The sequence below is a fragment of the Lissotriton helveticus genome, chromosome 1_1 (assembly GCF_964261635.1).
Source record: "Lissotriton helveticus chromosome 1_1, aLisHel1.1, whole genome shotgun sequence".
NCBI classification, from domain to species: Eukaryota; Metazoa; Chordata; class Amphibia; order Caudata; family Salamandridae; genus Lissotriton; species Lissotriton helveticus.
Genome location: NC_136057.1, coordinates 1,363,281,965 through 1,363,296,629, shown reverse-complemented (window position 1 = coordinate 1,363,296,629; position 14,665 = coordinate 1,363,281,965). Strand labels below are relative to the sequence as shown.

At 48.4% G+C, this 14,665-nt stretch overlaps 1 long non-coding RNA gene across 1 annotated transcript in view; it reads left to right on the top strand.

The window, feature by feature from the left end:
* Window positions 1-14,665, top strand: part of LOC144772969 (uncharacterized) — a 99,483-nt gene that overhangs the window by 51,390 nt on the left and 33,428 nt on the right. Inside the window, exon 2 of the long non-coding RNA XR_013599887.1 lies at window positions 9,081-9,255. This is a non-coding gene — a long non-coding RNA (uncharacterized LOC144772969). The remainder of the gene's footprint in view (window positions 1-9,080; window positions 9,256-14,665) is intronic.

The following is a 14,665-nucleotide window of genomic DNA, read 5'->3' as shown; positions in this document are numbered from 1 at the left end:
CACACACAATGGCTCTGCTTATACATGTACAGTTACCCTTACGGGACACACACATACGGCATCCTGCACACAGTCTTTGCCCAACTGTTAAAACATTGGCCCTACAGTGCCAAGCGTTGATCCTGCACAGCGGGGCACACATAATAGCCCCCTATGCTTGTCAAAATGATGCAGCATTGTGTGTCAGATGTGACCACATCATGGGTAGATAGATTGCACCTCCCACCTCACTTTGCAAATTTGTAACAATTGCACCACTACTCAATGACGTCCGCTGTGGGGACAGAGGAGCAGGACCACTGACTATTTGTCTGTGAAATTGCTCTACCCGCTTACAGATCCAACATTGCATGGGGGCTCACACAAGCCTGTGCACTATCTAGTGTGAGTGTCTGATGGCCTCCTCAATCCACCGGTTCACCTGTGCCTCATCCATGGTGTTCTAATCGATCTCTGTCACCTGCTTACCGCTCCATATTGTAATCATTGAAATCTGTTAACATCCAATCTTTTCACCCTCATCCATTTACTGATGCTCTTTCTTCCCTGGTTGTCTGCTACTCATTCTTTATGACCATTTAGCCTTCTTTTCTACCATCCACACACGTGTCTTGGCCACCGATGCTGCCCCCGCGTGCCTCTTGCCATCTCCATCACCGACATCTTCTCCCTGCATGCCATTGCAACCATCAACTACACACCATTTGTGAACTGCAACTTCCACGTTGGTAAACAACTGTACCCCAGCACAAATTTAATCCAGCACAACATACATAACATTGTACTCTGCCAGATTGCGACTGAGCACCAGCACTTATCGGGACCCACAGTTGCTCCACCCTTCACAACAGGAGAGTCAATGAGCTTCTGCCACATCCCCAAAATGGAACTGAATGACTGTTGATGTGTCCACTCGACCTTCAAGCCAGTCACCATCCACAGGAACATGCTCCTACTCCCACAAACAGACAGCACCTGAATCGGTGCTCAACATCCACACTCATCACTCAGGAACTCCATCACAAACATTGAGGAGGAATAGACAAACGCCATTGCATCACAAGACATGTACAGATGCATCTCCAACAGCGACACAAACACCAACCACAAACTAGCAATCAACAACTGGGCACACATCACCAACGCTGACACACTGTTGTGAATGAAGTCAAACCACTCCGGTTGCTGCTCGGAGCCCTGCCGCCGCAACATTTTCTACTTGTCTGCAAGATACATTTCAGCCAAACTCGGCCACAACATCAAACGTTCTCAGGCACATGTATTGTTCACCAACTACAAGGCCAACCCCACAAACATCAAACACTACATGGCCAACTCCCTGCTACCTATACCAGTCAAACTCATTGAGAAATCCATTGACAGCCCACTTTCAACTTTCAACAGACAGTACAACATCATCGACTCATCCCAATACTGCATCAATTCATACCACAGTCTAAGAACCCCCATCCTCAACGCAAGGGATGACAACTGCACCCAAATGGACAAAGGTAACAGTGCTGTCCTCATCATACTTTACCTCTCTGTGGCGTTCAACACTGTCTCTCAACACACACTAATGTGCAAAATCCATTATGCAAGGATCCTAGAGAAGGCCCTCACCTGGATCTGCTCCTTTATCTACATACAAATGCTGTGGGACAAAGTCCCCCTTTCCTCTCAGACCCTACTATAGCAACCTGTGGAGTCCACCAGGGAAGCACCCTCAGCCCGACGCTTGGCAACGTCTACATGGCTCTGCCTGCAACTATCTTCCAAAGCTATGGAATCTACATTGTACCATACAACAACGAGCAACAACTCAGCCTCTTCACATCCAAATGACTCATCTCCGCCATAAACAACTTTTGCTAAGGCATGGAAGGCCTTGCCATATGGATGACAAACAGCAGCCTACAAATGAACAACAACAAATTGGCAGTTCTCATCATGCTCCAAGACAGAAATGCATGGTTTTTCACATGGGCATACCATGCACTTGTAAACACCCCCCCGGACAATGCACGCAACCTGTGATTCTTGATTAACTGTAATATGTAAATGAACCCCAAGATCTACCCCATCTCCTGCTCCTGCTTCCATACCCTCTGCCCCCTATGTTAGGGCATTACATGATCACCACTCAAACACACATGGACAGTCACTCATGGCCTGGTCAACAGCTCAACCAAATACAGCCCCAGTCTGACAGCTGGAATGAAGACAAACCACATCTGCAAGCTACAGGGCATCCCATATGCCACCGCAGTACTGATCCTCACACTGCCAGGATACTGACACATCTCCCCCCATCTGCGCACAGTCCACTGTCTCTACATTGTAGCTTGAGTCCTCCTCCAAGATGTTCATCCCCCTCACACAGCCCTCCTCAACACAGGGCCAGCTTACCTCAGCATACAACTTACTTTACACTCATGAAAAGACCCTATGATCAGGCCATCTGTCCTACAATGTGTTCATCGGCACAAGAGAGACAAGATTGTGAGTCTGCTCCTTTTCCTACCTTGCAGACATAGCCCCTGATTAGATTCCTCCCCACCTCTGCCAGACAAAAGTGCTCACCATCAAGGATGATAAAAGCTGGACACATCTCTTCGACTGACTACACCCTTGATGGACTTATACATGCAAAGAACCCCCACGCCTTTGCGACCCTTACTGCTGAGTGGCCACTCACAATATCATTGTTAGTTTTTGGCAAGTGTCACATGGGAGACCTCTGTACCATATGTGGTCTTCACAGCGCAAATATGTGTTGACACGTCAATTACAACGTGACTACTCACTCCAACTGGCACTTGATGGTGCTATACAATAAGGGATATTTGGATTGACTACTCACACACCTACTCTACTGTTGCACACACTGTGTTTGGAAGAGTTAGTCATTCCAATCCTAAGTTACGTGAATCATGCGCAAGTGTTTTTGGCTAATAACATTATCTGGACCACGTTGTCACAGTATCACAATTTTGAGACAGCATGTAGATGTCATACCTACTTGTCACACACGTCACTCACTTTTGTACCTAACTTTTGTAATGGAACAAAATGGGCTTTGTACTTACCACCCTATAGGCCAGGCATCACTCCAGTTAAGTCTAGTAGGTCTGCCTCACGCGCCAACATGTCCTGCCAGCGGTGCTTCCACTGGCGCACGCTCCGGGTGACGCCAAAGTACGGTAGCATCTGGACCCGCACACGCCTCCAACATCAATGGAAGATAACCCACTTATCAAACTCTAACTAACTCCACACAAATACAACAAGACTGAGGACAGAAGACACACAAACAATTTAAAACAATTAAAACAGACTAAACAGACACTTTTCACAGGACACAGCACACAGCACCACTCTCAAAATCTCAAACCAACACTTAAATCCACCATACACCTCCTTTTCTCAGCACATTCACTAGCAATGTGCTGAAAAGTGAAAGTAAAAGTGAATACCACACCCTTGTGACAGGAAGCAGTAATACATCACTTCATGTGTGTTAGCGGCGGCAAAAATTTAGCAATTGCGACGAAAATTCTGGACTCAAATAGGCCGCAAAGGTCTTCAGTGTTAGACTGATATGTGAATGCGGCCCGTTTTTGGAAATGCAATAAAAATATGCACGCTGATAGGCCGCAAAGGTCTATACTCATACTGTAAGGTGTATGCGGCATTTTCTTTGTTCAAATGCGATGAAATTATGCTCGCTAATAACCCGCAAAGGGGCCAATGGTGATACTGTATGATACAGTGGTGTATTTTCATGGTGATGATGAATTACACGCCTCTTGTGCCTCTTTTATGCCGCCATTGCGTCCCTTTTTTTGATGCAGTGGCGGCGCAAAAGATGCGCCATGCAGCGCGGTATCCACAACGTGAAGCATCTGGGAGATATGTCAAGTTCCAAAGCCCTGCACCAGAAGGAGGCGTTCCTGCGCAGGGGGTGGCGTTCCGGCGCTGGAAAGCCTTATACAAGTGGCTGAGGGAAATGTGCAAGATTTCATTCACTCACTTTTGGGCCCATGCTGCATCAGAACCCTGCGCTTGCTTGTAGCATGCGTAAGGATTGACACAGCATTGTAAAAATAGGGCACCCCAGATCATTGCAGGGGCTGCGTAGCACTTGCAAACCCACTCCAACAATGAGCCACATTTTCAGCACAGATGCGTCACACATCGGTTCCGTTTGTGGCCCATGGTGCGCCGCATTGTATATGCGGCACATCCATGCTGGCTGAGGCGTGGTGCACAATAACTGGGGCATCCCTGCTGATATGCAGGGATGCGCCAGTTATTGTAATTCTGCCCCTTAATGTCTAACACTGTGGGCCTAAGAAGACGTGTAGGACACCATGACGTAATGCAAGCAACCATATCATAAGCACAGCGGCTAGTTGGACGCAAAGAAACTCCCATACTGGCATCCAATGGTGTATAGGCTGGCAGAAAGGCCCTATGACACCAGGACACGCATCAGCGTTTCATGACTCTGTCCCTATTAAGCAAGTCGGTGGTGCGTTGATATGGCAATCTTTAGTCCATTAGCTATACATCATGAATCAAAACAGGAACAAAGAAGATACAATCACTAAGGGGGAGGGGAGGATAGGAAGAGGATAGTGGGGAAGGATGAGCATATGCGACAATGGGTCAAAAATTACGCCCTATTGCCAGTGTCAATTAACATCACAGGGCATATCAAGAAGCACGGCGTTAACATAATTGCCGCTTTAGCGGCAGAAAACTGCAGCTGAAGTGGCAATGATGGGCTTGTTAATACGCCTTGGAGACTGACCATAGAAGCCCATGTTCACACCAGAACATGGGCTTCAATGGGAATTCACTTCTGCGTATTGTCAAGCCCATCATTGCTACTTTAGCTTTAGTTTACTGCCGCGTACGCAGCGATAATGTTAACATCGTGCTTGGTAATGTGCCCCTACGTTACTAATGAGTGTTGCTCTCGCTACACCTATCCTTGGCAGCATGCAACACTGAACATAGGACGCAAACAGTGATCTAAGTGTTGGAAGACAGGGTGTCTAGGTCGTGAAGAGTGTATGGGGTTATATGCACTGTAGTCAGTCCATAGGATTCCAGGAACACTCTGGTCAGTGGGGTGTACTGCATTATCAAGCAACTGTAAGGCTCGGAGTCACGGTGGTTGTACTCTAACGTTTTCCAGTCGCCCCAAAGGGTACATCAAGGCTTTCCAATATTCCTATAATTTATGATACCGTAGCTGAAGACGCGCCGTGAGCAGCTCTATTGCCACTGTGTGCCATAAGCGGCTAACCACACGTTTATAAAAGGTGTTTCTGCTTTCTTCAAAAAGAGGGCAACCGATTATTTTGCCAGCATACGAAGGCTAAGATACCAATCATGATGAGTCATGGCTCTCAGGTTCACCGGCTTGAGGCCCAGAATAATCATGAGCGTATCTTCAGGCAATGGATATCCATGTACCTGTTTAATATGACTGAGGACTTTCTTTCCAATGAGCAGTCAGGAGAGGGTACGTCCAACAAATATGTATTCTATCTCCTAGCGCATGAGTACAACACCAACACAAGGGGGACGCATTGGGGAACATTTTCTGAAGTCTAGTAGGGGTATAGTACCACTGAGTCATTACCTTGTAGGCAGATTCCTGTTGGGGGATGCCATTGAAATATTTAGGAATTTCACACCTGAGACGCGCCCACTGACAAGGGGTAATATCTACACCTGAAAGGGACAGCCGCCGACGCTGATAGTGATGGCTGTCAAAACTCTGCCAATGCTGGAGCACTTGGTATATGCGAGAGATTAGTCCCTTTGTGGTGCCGGAATGACCTGCCAAACGCTCAATTGGCATGAAGGATTGCGTGACCGTCTGAACTATAGAGGAGCCCTGTAACCAATGTTGGAGCTGGCTATATTTCAATCTGTCCTACTCTGCTAAACAGAATTCCTGTTTACATTGATTAAAGGTTTTGAGGTTGTCTCCCATAAAAAGGTGTTTTGTCATTCTACACAGGGCCGGACTGGGAACCGAAGCCGGCCCTGGCAAAGTGCTCGGCCGCCCCCCCCCTCCCGGGGGTTGGGGGGGTGCGACCGCGCTCTTTGCTAGGGCCGGTTTTCGGCCGATTTTGTTACAGTGACGTTTTTGCAGCTATGCTGCAAAAAACGACCCTGTAACAAAACCGGCCCCCTGGGGCCCAAAACCGGCCCCCACCCTCGCGGCCGACCGTGGGATTGCCCGGTGCCTGCAAAGGCCAGTCCGGGCCTGATTCTACAGTCTCTATCCGTCTAATTAGCAAAATCGGTTGGTCGACACAGGGGGGGGTGAACTGCGGCTTGTGAGCAATGTGAGTGTGGGGAGATGGTAAAGAGGGGAGGCCCCTGCAGTCGGAACTGCCATGTATGTGCTACGATGAAGCACCTCCCGAGGCACCCACGCGTGAACCTAGAATGGGCAACAGGAAACTACCCAATCCATGTGTAAGCACACCTTGTCGCTCCCCCGCACCCCATTCCAAACTAAAGCAAAGATGTTATGACCAATAGTATCCTGTCAGATTATGGCAGGCTTGTCCGCCCGGTCCCGTTGGAGCATTACAATTTTGCTCAGAATGCGCAGTTACTTACTGCCCCATATGTGAGCTGTCAAGTCACATTGTGACACCCTGATTTTCTTTGATCTGTGATGGGCATTGGCAAAGTCTGAATGGAATATACAGCCTTATTCATCAACGGGCCGTTTTGCGAGCCCCTAATAGCGATTCATAGCGAATCGCTATTAAGGAATCGCAAAACGGTATTCATGTAGGAATTGCTAAATAAATAGCGATTCCTACACATTCCTTATTTGCGAGTAGCAAATTGCTAATCGCAAATAAGGAATAACTCCCCATTCATTCCTATGGGCCAAAAGGCCCATAGGAATGAATGGGGAGTATTCCTTATTTGCGATTAGCAATTAGCTATTCGCAAATAAAATAGCGATTTAAAGGGTGCCAGGGGTGTCCAAAGGACACCCTGTAGCACCCCTTAAATGCAAATTGAAACAGGTGTTGCACACACACATGTCCAAAGGACATGTGTGTGTGCAACATGCAACTTAGAAAAATGCTTTTAAAAGCATTTTTCTAAGTTTTTGCTATTTACCGAGAGGTCTGACCTCTCGGTAAATAGCGGCCCAAAATTGCATTTTCGCAATTTTAAAATGCTTCATGAATTGCATTTAAGGAATCTCAAATAGAGATTCCTTAAATTCAATTCTTCGCAAATGTGCGAATTCTTAAATAGCGATTTTTGCATTTGGGATGATTAATCCCAAATGCAAAAATTGCACTCGCAAAGGGCCAGATTCTCAGAATCTGACCCTTTTGCGAGCGCATTTCGCTTGATGAATCAGGCGGATAGAATCTTTGGCAATATGGGCATTTTCTTTGTGTTGTGGTGTCCTAACCAAGAAAGTGGCAGGGATTTCCATGTGCGCAGGTCAGCGAGGACTTCTTTTTCATATTCCTGCCAATGAGCATTGGACCAGGTGGCTAAGTCTGGCATTAGGCTAAGACCAGGACACCTTACAGATCTAGCCGCCCATTGATAATGATTATGAGTCTGAAGGGTCTCAAACTCCTCGTCCAGGACAGTGGGAATATGGGCCTATGAATTTGTATGGCAGATTCTGAGCCCTGAGATTGGCTATTAGATCGGGAGCAGCGAGTGTACCATTGAAAGTGAGAGCAAAGGATCAGATGAAGTGAGAAGTAGGTAGTCAGCGAAGAGAGCAATCTTGTGTTTGATGCACCCAAGAGAAATGCCGCATCTACTGTTTGCCCTTGTACTGGAGGCCCTTGCCATTATGTTTCGCCAAGCCCCTGGTCTCCGTGGTATTTCCCTTCGGGGCATCAAACACAAGATTGCTAAGACAAATGTAATACACAGTTGGACACTCTGAGCAAATTTAACATCAAGGCACAATGGTACAATGTAAAGACAGATTTGCACAATGAGGACTGCCTACTTGTCATATTTCATGGCAGTTGACAGCCTAAATTGCATGCAACATGTGATGGAGGAGTTGTGGATGATGCAGAGGTTGCGTGCGTGGTTTGTCACTAGGGGCAGCCTCACAAGGCCCAAGATCCACCAGGGTTTTACACATGCGCATGTGGATGGTTCAAGGATGAGGAGGTCATTCTCCTCTGATTTGAGCTCATGTAGATAGTTTCCATCCATTCAGCCCGTTCCGACATTCTTTTCTGTGCCCAGCATTATGTGTCTTTGGCTTTGTTTGTGAGGGAGGGGATGTGCTGTGTGTCCTCTGTGTGTGACGATATGCTATGCCCATGTGGCTGGCAATAGCGGTGAGGGTGGCCATGTACATGTTGAGAAGCGTGGGGCTTAGTGACAGTCCCTGGGGTACTCCACAGTTGGTGTCTGTGGGTTTGGAGATGGAGTGGGTTTGTGTGAGATTTTGGGTGTTTGCGTAGGGAAGGAGTGGATCCATGAGAGGGTGTTGATAAGTGCATTGCTCACACAAATGAACAGGGTATTCAAATTGGGAAGCCTGTGTTTAGAGATTGTACCATCACTTCAGTCATATTAAGAAAATGTGCTATATATTAGCAAGAAGCTCAATCTAATGTGCACCACTTCAGCTGCAGGAAAATGCTGCCAAAGCAGTGATAAGGGGCATCATGAGATGCACCATTTGATTCCAATACATGCCCATGGTAGATGTCCTGCACATGTAACCTGGCCTTCTACAGGACATCAATGGCGCATATCATGAAGCACATCATCTCCGCTCAAGTGGCAGTTTCCTTGTGCAAAAGCAGAGCCATTTAAATTGGTCTTCTTGCTAATATGGCACTGTGAGACCACCATGTACCACTACAACTTCACATTAGCAACCTCATCAAATTTGTCACCATTTGGCAAAACAATGTCTTCCCCTCCAAATCAGTATGAATTGACATTGTCCTGCTCTCTCAAAGTGAAATAATCCAATGCATGATTGTAGCTGACAAACACTGATACATTTTATCTCCCATATCACATTTCAGAGGGCAAGACACCACTTCCTGAACAGCAGCCTGGCCCAGCACCCGCTGATGATGTGGAGGTGTATGATGACATCGACATGGGCTCCCAGCTAGCTCCCAGGAGCCCGATCCCACCACCCGGGCCTTCCAAAGGCGGGTTGTAGAGCTCCAGGAGCAGTTGGGGGAAAAGGTGCAGGTGGGGTTTCAGCAACTGGTAAACCAACTTGATGGCCTACGTGGGTGTCTCAGTCCCATTAGAGACCACATGCAAAAGTTCACAGACACCCACAGCCCCTTCAATGCTCTACAGCAGTCCATGGCTGACATTGCTGCAGTCATGATACAGAGACACCAGTCGCTATCTGCTCTGGGTGGCTAGAGCAGTGTCAGCCAGGATCTGGCCAACATCCGCTGGATCATGGAGAGCATGGAGCGGATGCAGGCCCAAGACTTGGCTGCCAGGGCTGCCCACATGTGCGAGGTTGCTGGGATCTATCATGCCCTGCACCTGCTCGTTGCCTCCTTGCTGCCACAAGGTTTGGTGCAGATGGATGCTGCTGCTGCCTCAACATCCTCAGCCCCACCACCTGGTGTGTCAGTGCCTCACAGTGCTGCACCCACAACACCAACAGAAACCTGTGAGGCACATGACACACCAGATGATGGAGATGAGGGTGACAGAGCATTTCTGCTGAGGAGGAAGCGGTAGCATCCCTCTGTGCCAAAGGCCCAGTTTCTTCTGTGGTGCTGTGCTCAGTATCGTTCCACACATACACTTCTTGCACTTTCTTCCACTGTCTCCTGGAACCACCTCAGACACCCCCATGGACTGCCATATCACCCCATTCCTTTCCACTTCAACCAGCCTGTGGACTGAACAATGCCTCTTCCCTTGGCCCTGTTAACATCAATTGTCTCTGTCTGACCCTCCAACGGGCACCCTCTGCACTGTAAGGCCCTGCACTTGTCCAATATGCCTACCAATTTTGTAAATATTGTAAATAAAAAGTAATTAATTCACACATATTTGCATTTGTACAATGATATGAAGGTACAAAGTTGGCGAATAGGGTCTGGAGGCTGATCCAGCCAGAAGGTACACCAATGGAAATACTAGCAGTGTACGTGTCTAAACAGATACGGAAATGCTGAAAATTGGGTCGATATGTGTAAACAGGTGGTGCCACATTGCACCAATGGAACGGTATACCAATGTCGCAATCTCAATAGCCCATCAGGTAAAGTCATGTATCCGTACATGTCAAAGTCAGTTCCTGCCCACGGCTTGTGTCATCAGTAACACTAGTAAATTAATATGACTTGTCACATCCACTCACACATGAGGTGGAGGACTGACCCTGTTGGCATTGAGCAAATTGCACATCACATTCCAATAGTCAGGACACCACATCCCCATTGATGGAGACATCAAGACATACCCCACCACATTGCCAGCATCAAGGAAGTAGAGCCCTGCATCCAATACATAATATTAATTACCTCCCAACGGCCTAGTGACACTGTGCCGTTGAGCTAGTATTAGCAAAATATGCTAGAAGAACGCCCCTTGTTCCATGTTGTTTGCAGACATCGAGGCAATTAGTACTGGCCTGCTATCTAGTATGCCATGCACTGCTACATACCTGTCTTTGATCTCTATTTTGATGTCCGTGAATTGAAAGGGGACCCCCAGTCTGACCCATATTTGTTCCACTCCTGCATACACTGAGTATCCTGTGGCATCCAACTGTCACAGCCAACGACGATGTAAATGAGGCAGTTCAGGTTTTTGACAAATGATTTTCCTGTAGCTGCACTAGCTGTATATGGTGTTGTTTGAGATAGGAGTAAATTTCCTAACAACATGACGGAGTGTGTATGCCCCGCCCATTCCATGTGCCCATTTTGAGGGAGGTCATAGTAGGTGAAGAGTGTAAACAAAAAGAGAGCACATGTGCATGTTGACGTTGCAACACGTAAATGTGGTCGCAGTGTTGGCTACCCTGGCACTAAATGTTTGAAAGATGTAAGATGGCAATGCAAACAGTTACAAAAGCATAAGTGATTACAAAAGGGCGAATTTGCAACAGTCAATCATCCAAACCTTGTACCAAGGCAACATTCACACAATGACAGAGGGGTGTGTGCTACGCACTGCGTGATGGACCAAGGATATGCAAGTGTCTTGATTGGTTCATTTGAGGTCCCCAGCTGCCAGACAATTGCAAGTGGGCATGCGCCGCACAGTGCAACATCCCAGCCCGATGATCCATACCGACATATGGAAAACGTGTGGGAGTGCTGCTTGGGAATGAGAGGGCCCTCAGGGTCATCATAGAGTCAGTAATCGTGACACAGCCAAAATGCAAGTATATTGGAGTTCACAGGGATTGTGATACAAGACAGTTCAGGATAGGCATGCCATGACTGCTGGCCCCAGTAGTTAGCAAGGGTGTGTCACCCAAGTGGCGCACAAGTGCAGCTTGTTAGGCAATGTAGCAGGACATTTGTGGAGTGACATTGGGCAGTTCATGAGAGTATTGAGATGCCTGTGGGTCTTTGGAGGAGTGATTGTGGCTGATCTGGTCCTGTTGGCTCATGGTAGAGCCAGGTGGACCATTTGAGATTTTGTGATGTCCGCTGTGGCCTTGAGTACCTTGCAACATTCAATCTGCGCTTGGCTCAAATCCGGTCCTGCAGATTGTGAGGTGTGAGATTGCCTCTGCCTTTTACCTGCATTGGGGCGGCGGAGGATGCATTGTGTTCTGAATTTAGAACGAAGTGAGTATTTCCCTTTGCTACTACACGTAGACGTGCTGGGAACAGGATGGAGTACAGAAGCTTGTATTGCCTAAGACGTTTCTTGACTGCCATGAATGTATTTCCGTGTTTTGTGACCTGTAACGTGTAGTCCTGGATGAACATTTAGAATGATTGACAACCTGAATGTCTTGTTGTTTTATAGTTTCTTGCAGTTTGGCATCCCTGTCCCTGTAGTTGAGGATGTGGATCTAGAACATGGGTGGCTTCAAACCCGTTGGCAATGGTCTTGTAGGTACCCTGTGCCCCCCGTTCCACTACGACGCAAGATGAGAGAGTGCCTTCAGGTACCATAGAGTAGGGCCAAGTCTCAGTGTACACATCCGGATCTTTCCCCTCCTGGCCTCCCAGCAGGCCCACCATGCGTACATTGTTGCGTTGTGTCCGTCCTTCCGCATCCTCGACTCTGTCTTCCAGCAACTCAACATGGTTGAGTAAGTTTAGTATATGTAGGTCTGCAGCTGCAACATGCAGGGCAATTTCAGCAATGTCAGCTTCTGCGGGTATGGTGCGATCTACCAGTTAGTGATGATCTGCACATCGATGTGTGAGGTCTATAGCCACCTTCATAATTTTGTTTATTGAGGAAGAGCATACTTGCTCTAGTGGCTCACCCAGCTTTTCAACTGCTACTAAAACTGCATCCTGCTTGCCAGAGCCATAATCCATTGTGGTTTGCATTGCCATCTTACTTGATTTGCTCCTGAAGGACAGAGGGGAGGTCAGTGCACCTCCGGCACCCACCCTGGCACGAGTGCTGTGTGACATGTGGCTGGGGTCTCAGCCACATGTTGCCTCCTGGTGTGGACTAGGTGGGGCTTCAGAATGTCCACCCGTCGCAGGTGAAGCAGCCACACCAGGGCAGCACCATTCAGCAGGGAGCGCCGGCCGAAGTGTAGGGCTCCTGGTGATCTACATTACAGGTGGGACAACATTTTGGCGGGTTGGTGGACAGTGTCCACCTGGAGAGTGAGGTGTTGTTTGCTAAAGCACAGCAATGTGTGGTGCGTTTGAGAGATTTATCCTAGCCGCTTGGCTCAGTATCACAGGGGTGGAGGCCTTGCCTGCACTACAATGTCAGGATGAACATGCAACAGCTCCCATCTGTGGGCGTAACACTGCTCCAAATCTGCAATACGAGTAGGGTTAGCTGGCAAAGTGTCCATTACAAGTCACTCGTTGTGTGGTCGCAGTATGGCACGGGTACTGAGCGTCTGTTGCCGCACCTATCAGTGTTTCTCAGGCATAGAGTCCTCCCCGTCACACTTGTGCACCAACGCCAAAGGCACAGCAGTTGGTGAGTGCTGGGACATGGCCGCAGTCATAGCTAGTCCACACAGCAGAGGGTAGCAGTGCGGGTGGAAGTGGAGCTATGCGTAGACTGTGTTTTGTGGCTGTGCCAGCAGAGGCACCACCACACCACCCTAGCACGCAGGATCACTACAAAGCTTCGGTCATCTCTCTGCGCTGACCACCAGATCCACAGTGCCCAGGATCAGACAGTCTAATGTCAGGAGAGGTCAGGGGGTGAGTGCGGGGAAGGCCCTCAGGGATGTCCAGATGCACTGCGACTCATCGTGACTCGCCACCAGTTTGTGCTAAGTCTGTGTCCCCACTTTCACCAAACACCTGTTTAGCAGCAGGACTCTGGGAGGACGCCGTAGTCCATCTAGGGCTCTCTTTCACGAATCTGGGAGCGTAGTGGATTGTCACAGGATGTAGGGTGTGACCCTCCGGGTCATCCTCCCGGGATCAGGCGTCAGAGCGCAGGACCACGCAGGCGCACCGAGGGTTGGCGTCAGGGTCCAAGTTGCTACAATGGTCCAGTCCGGTGGAGCAGATGTCCAGTGCACAGATTGCACTCCCCTGTGCATTGTGGCCCGAGTCCTCCTCCCAGTGGCACCGTAATGGTAACTGCACCAGTTGGCACAGCCTGGGGGGCGGAGCTCATCCGTGGCCTCACATAGCCAGCGACTCAGATATGTTATGAGCGCACTCTGCTGTTCAGGAGTCCCTGGCTCAGCGGTGCAATGGACAGGCCTTGATTTTCCTTTAAATTTGCCTCAGGGCTGCAGCAGTTGTGTAGTTGTGCCACCACTCACCAAGATGTGCAGCAGGTCAGCATACAACGAATGAATGTGCCCGTGGAAAGGAAGCTCCCGGCAGCGCTGTACCCAAGCACGACTGCACTATTTGCTGGCTTAGCCACCACACGTCATGCCATGTTGGCATTGCTCACAAGTGGGCCATCAGTAATGATTTTTTTCTTTTTACATGTAGTACTCCCCCATGGGGGACACATGACATACGACCATCACTTTCTGTACACTTCTAGGTGTGTTTGTACCTGCATGTGTATTGTCAGATGTTGATGTTACATAGTGGTTCATATGCAATTGGAGATGTGTCTCACTGGTAGCTATGAATGAGCCAGGTGTCTGTGTGTATCCTCATATAGTTGGCTGTCCAGCGGTAGGAGGTGTCTTCACCCATGCATGGTGCCCTTTTGGAGATGTTGGTGTTTTTCGTGTGTCTGTGGTGGTCCATCATCTTTGGCAAGTAGCTGGTCAACATACTTATGGTAGACCTTATTGATCTGTATGTGGTAATGGCTTCCAGGCTAATGTTTCTGACAGACAGATAAATGTTGTGACCCCATTAGACGCCCCATTTCCCTTTTTTCTCCAATATGTCTCCTATATTTCATAATGCCCCACATTGCACGCCCCATTTCCATATTTGCCCCCAACTTGACGCCCAAATTTCATATTGTGCCACATTTCACG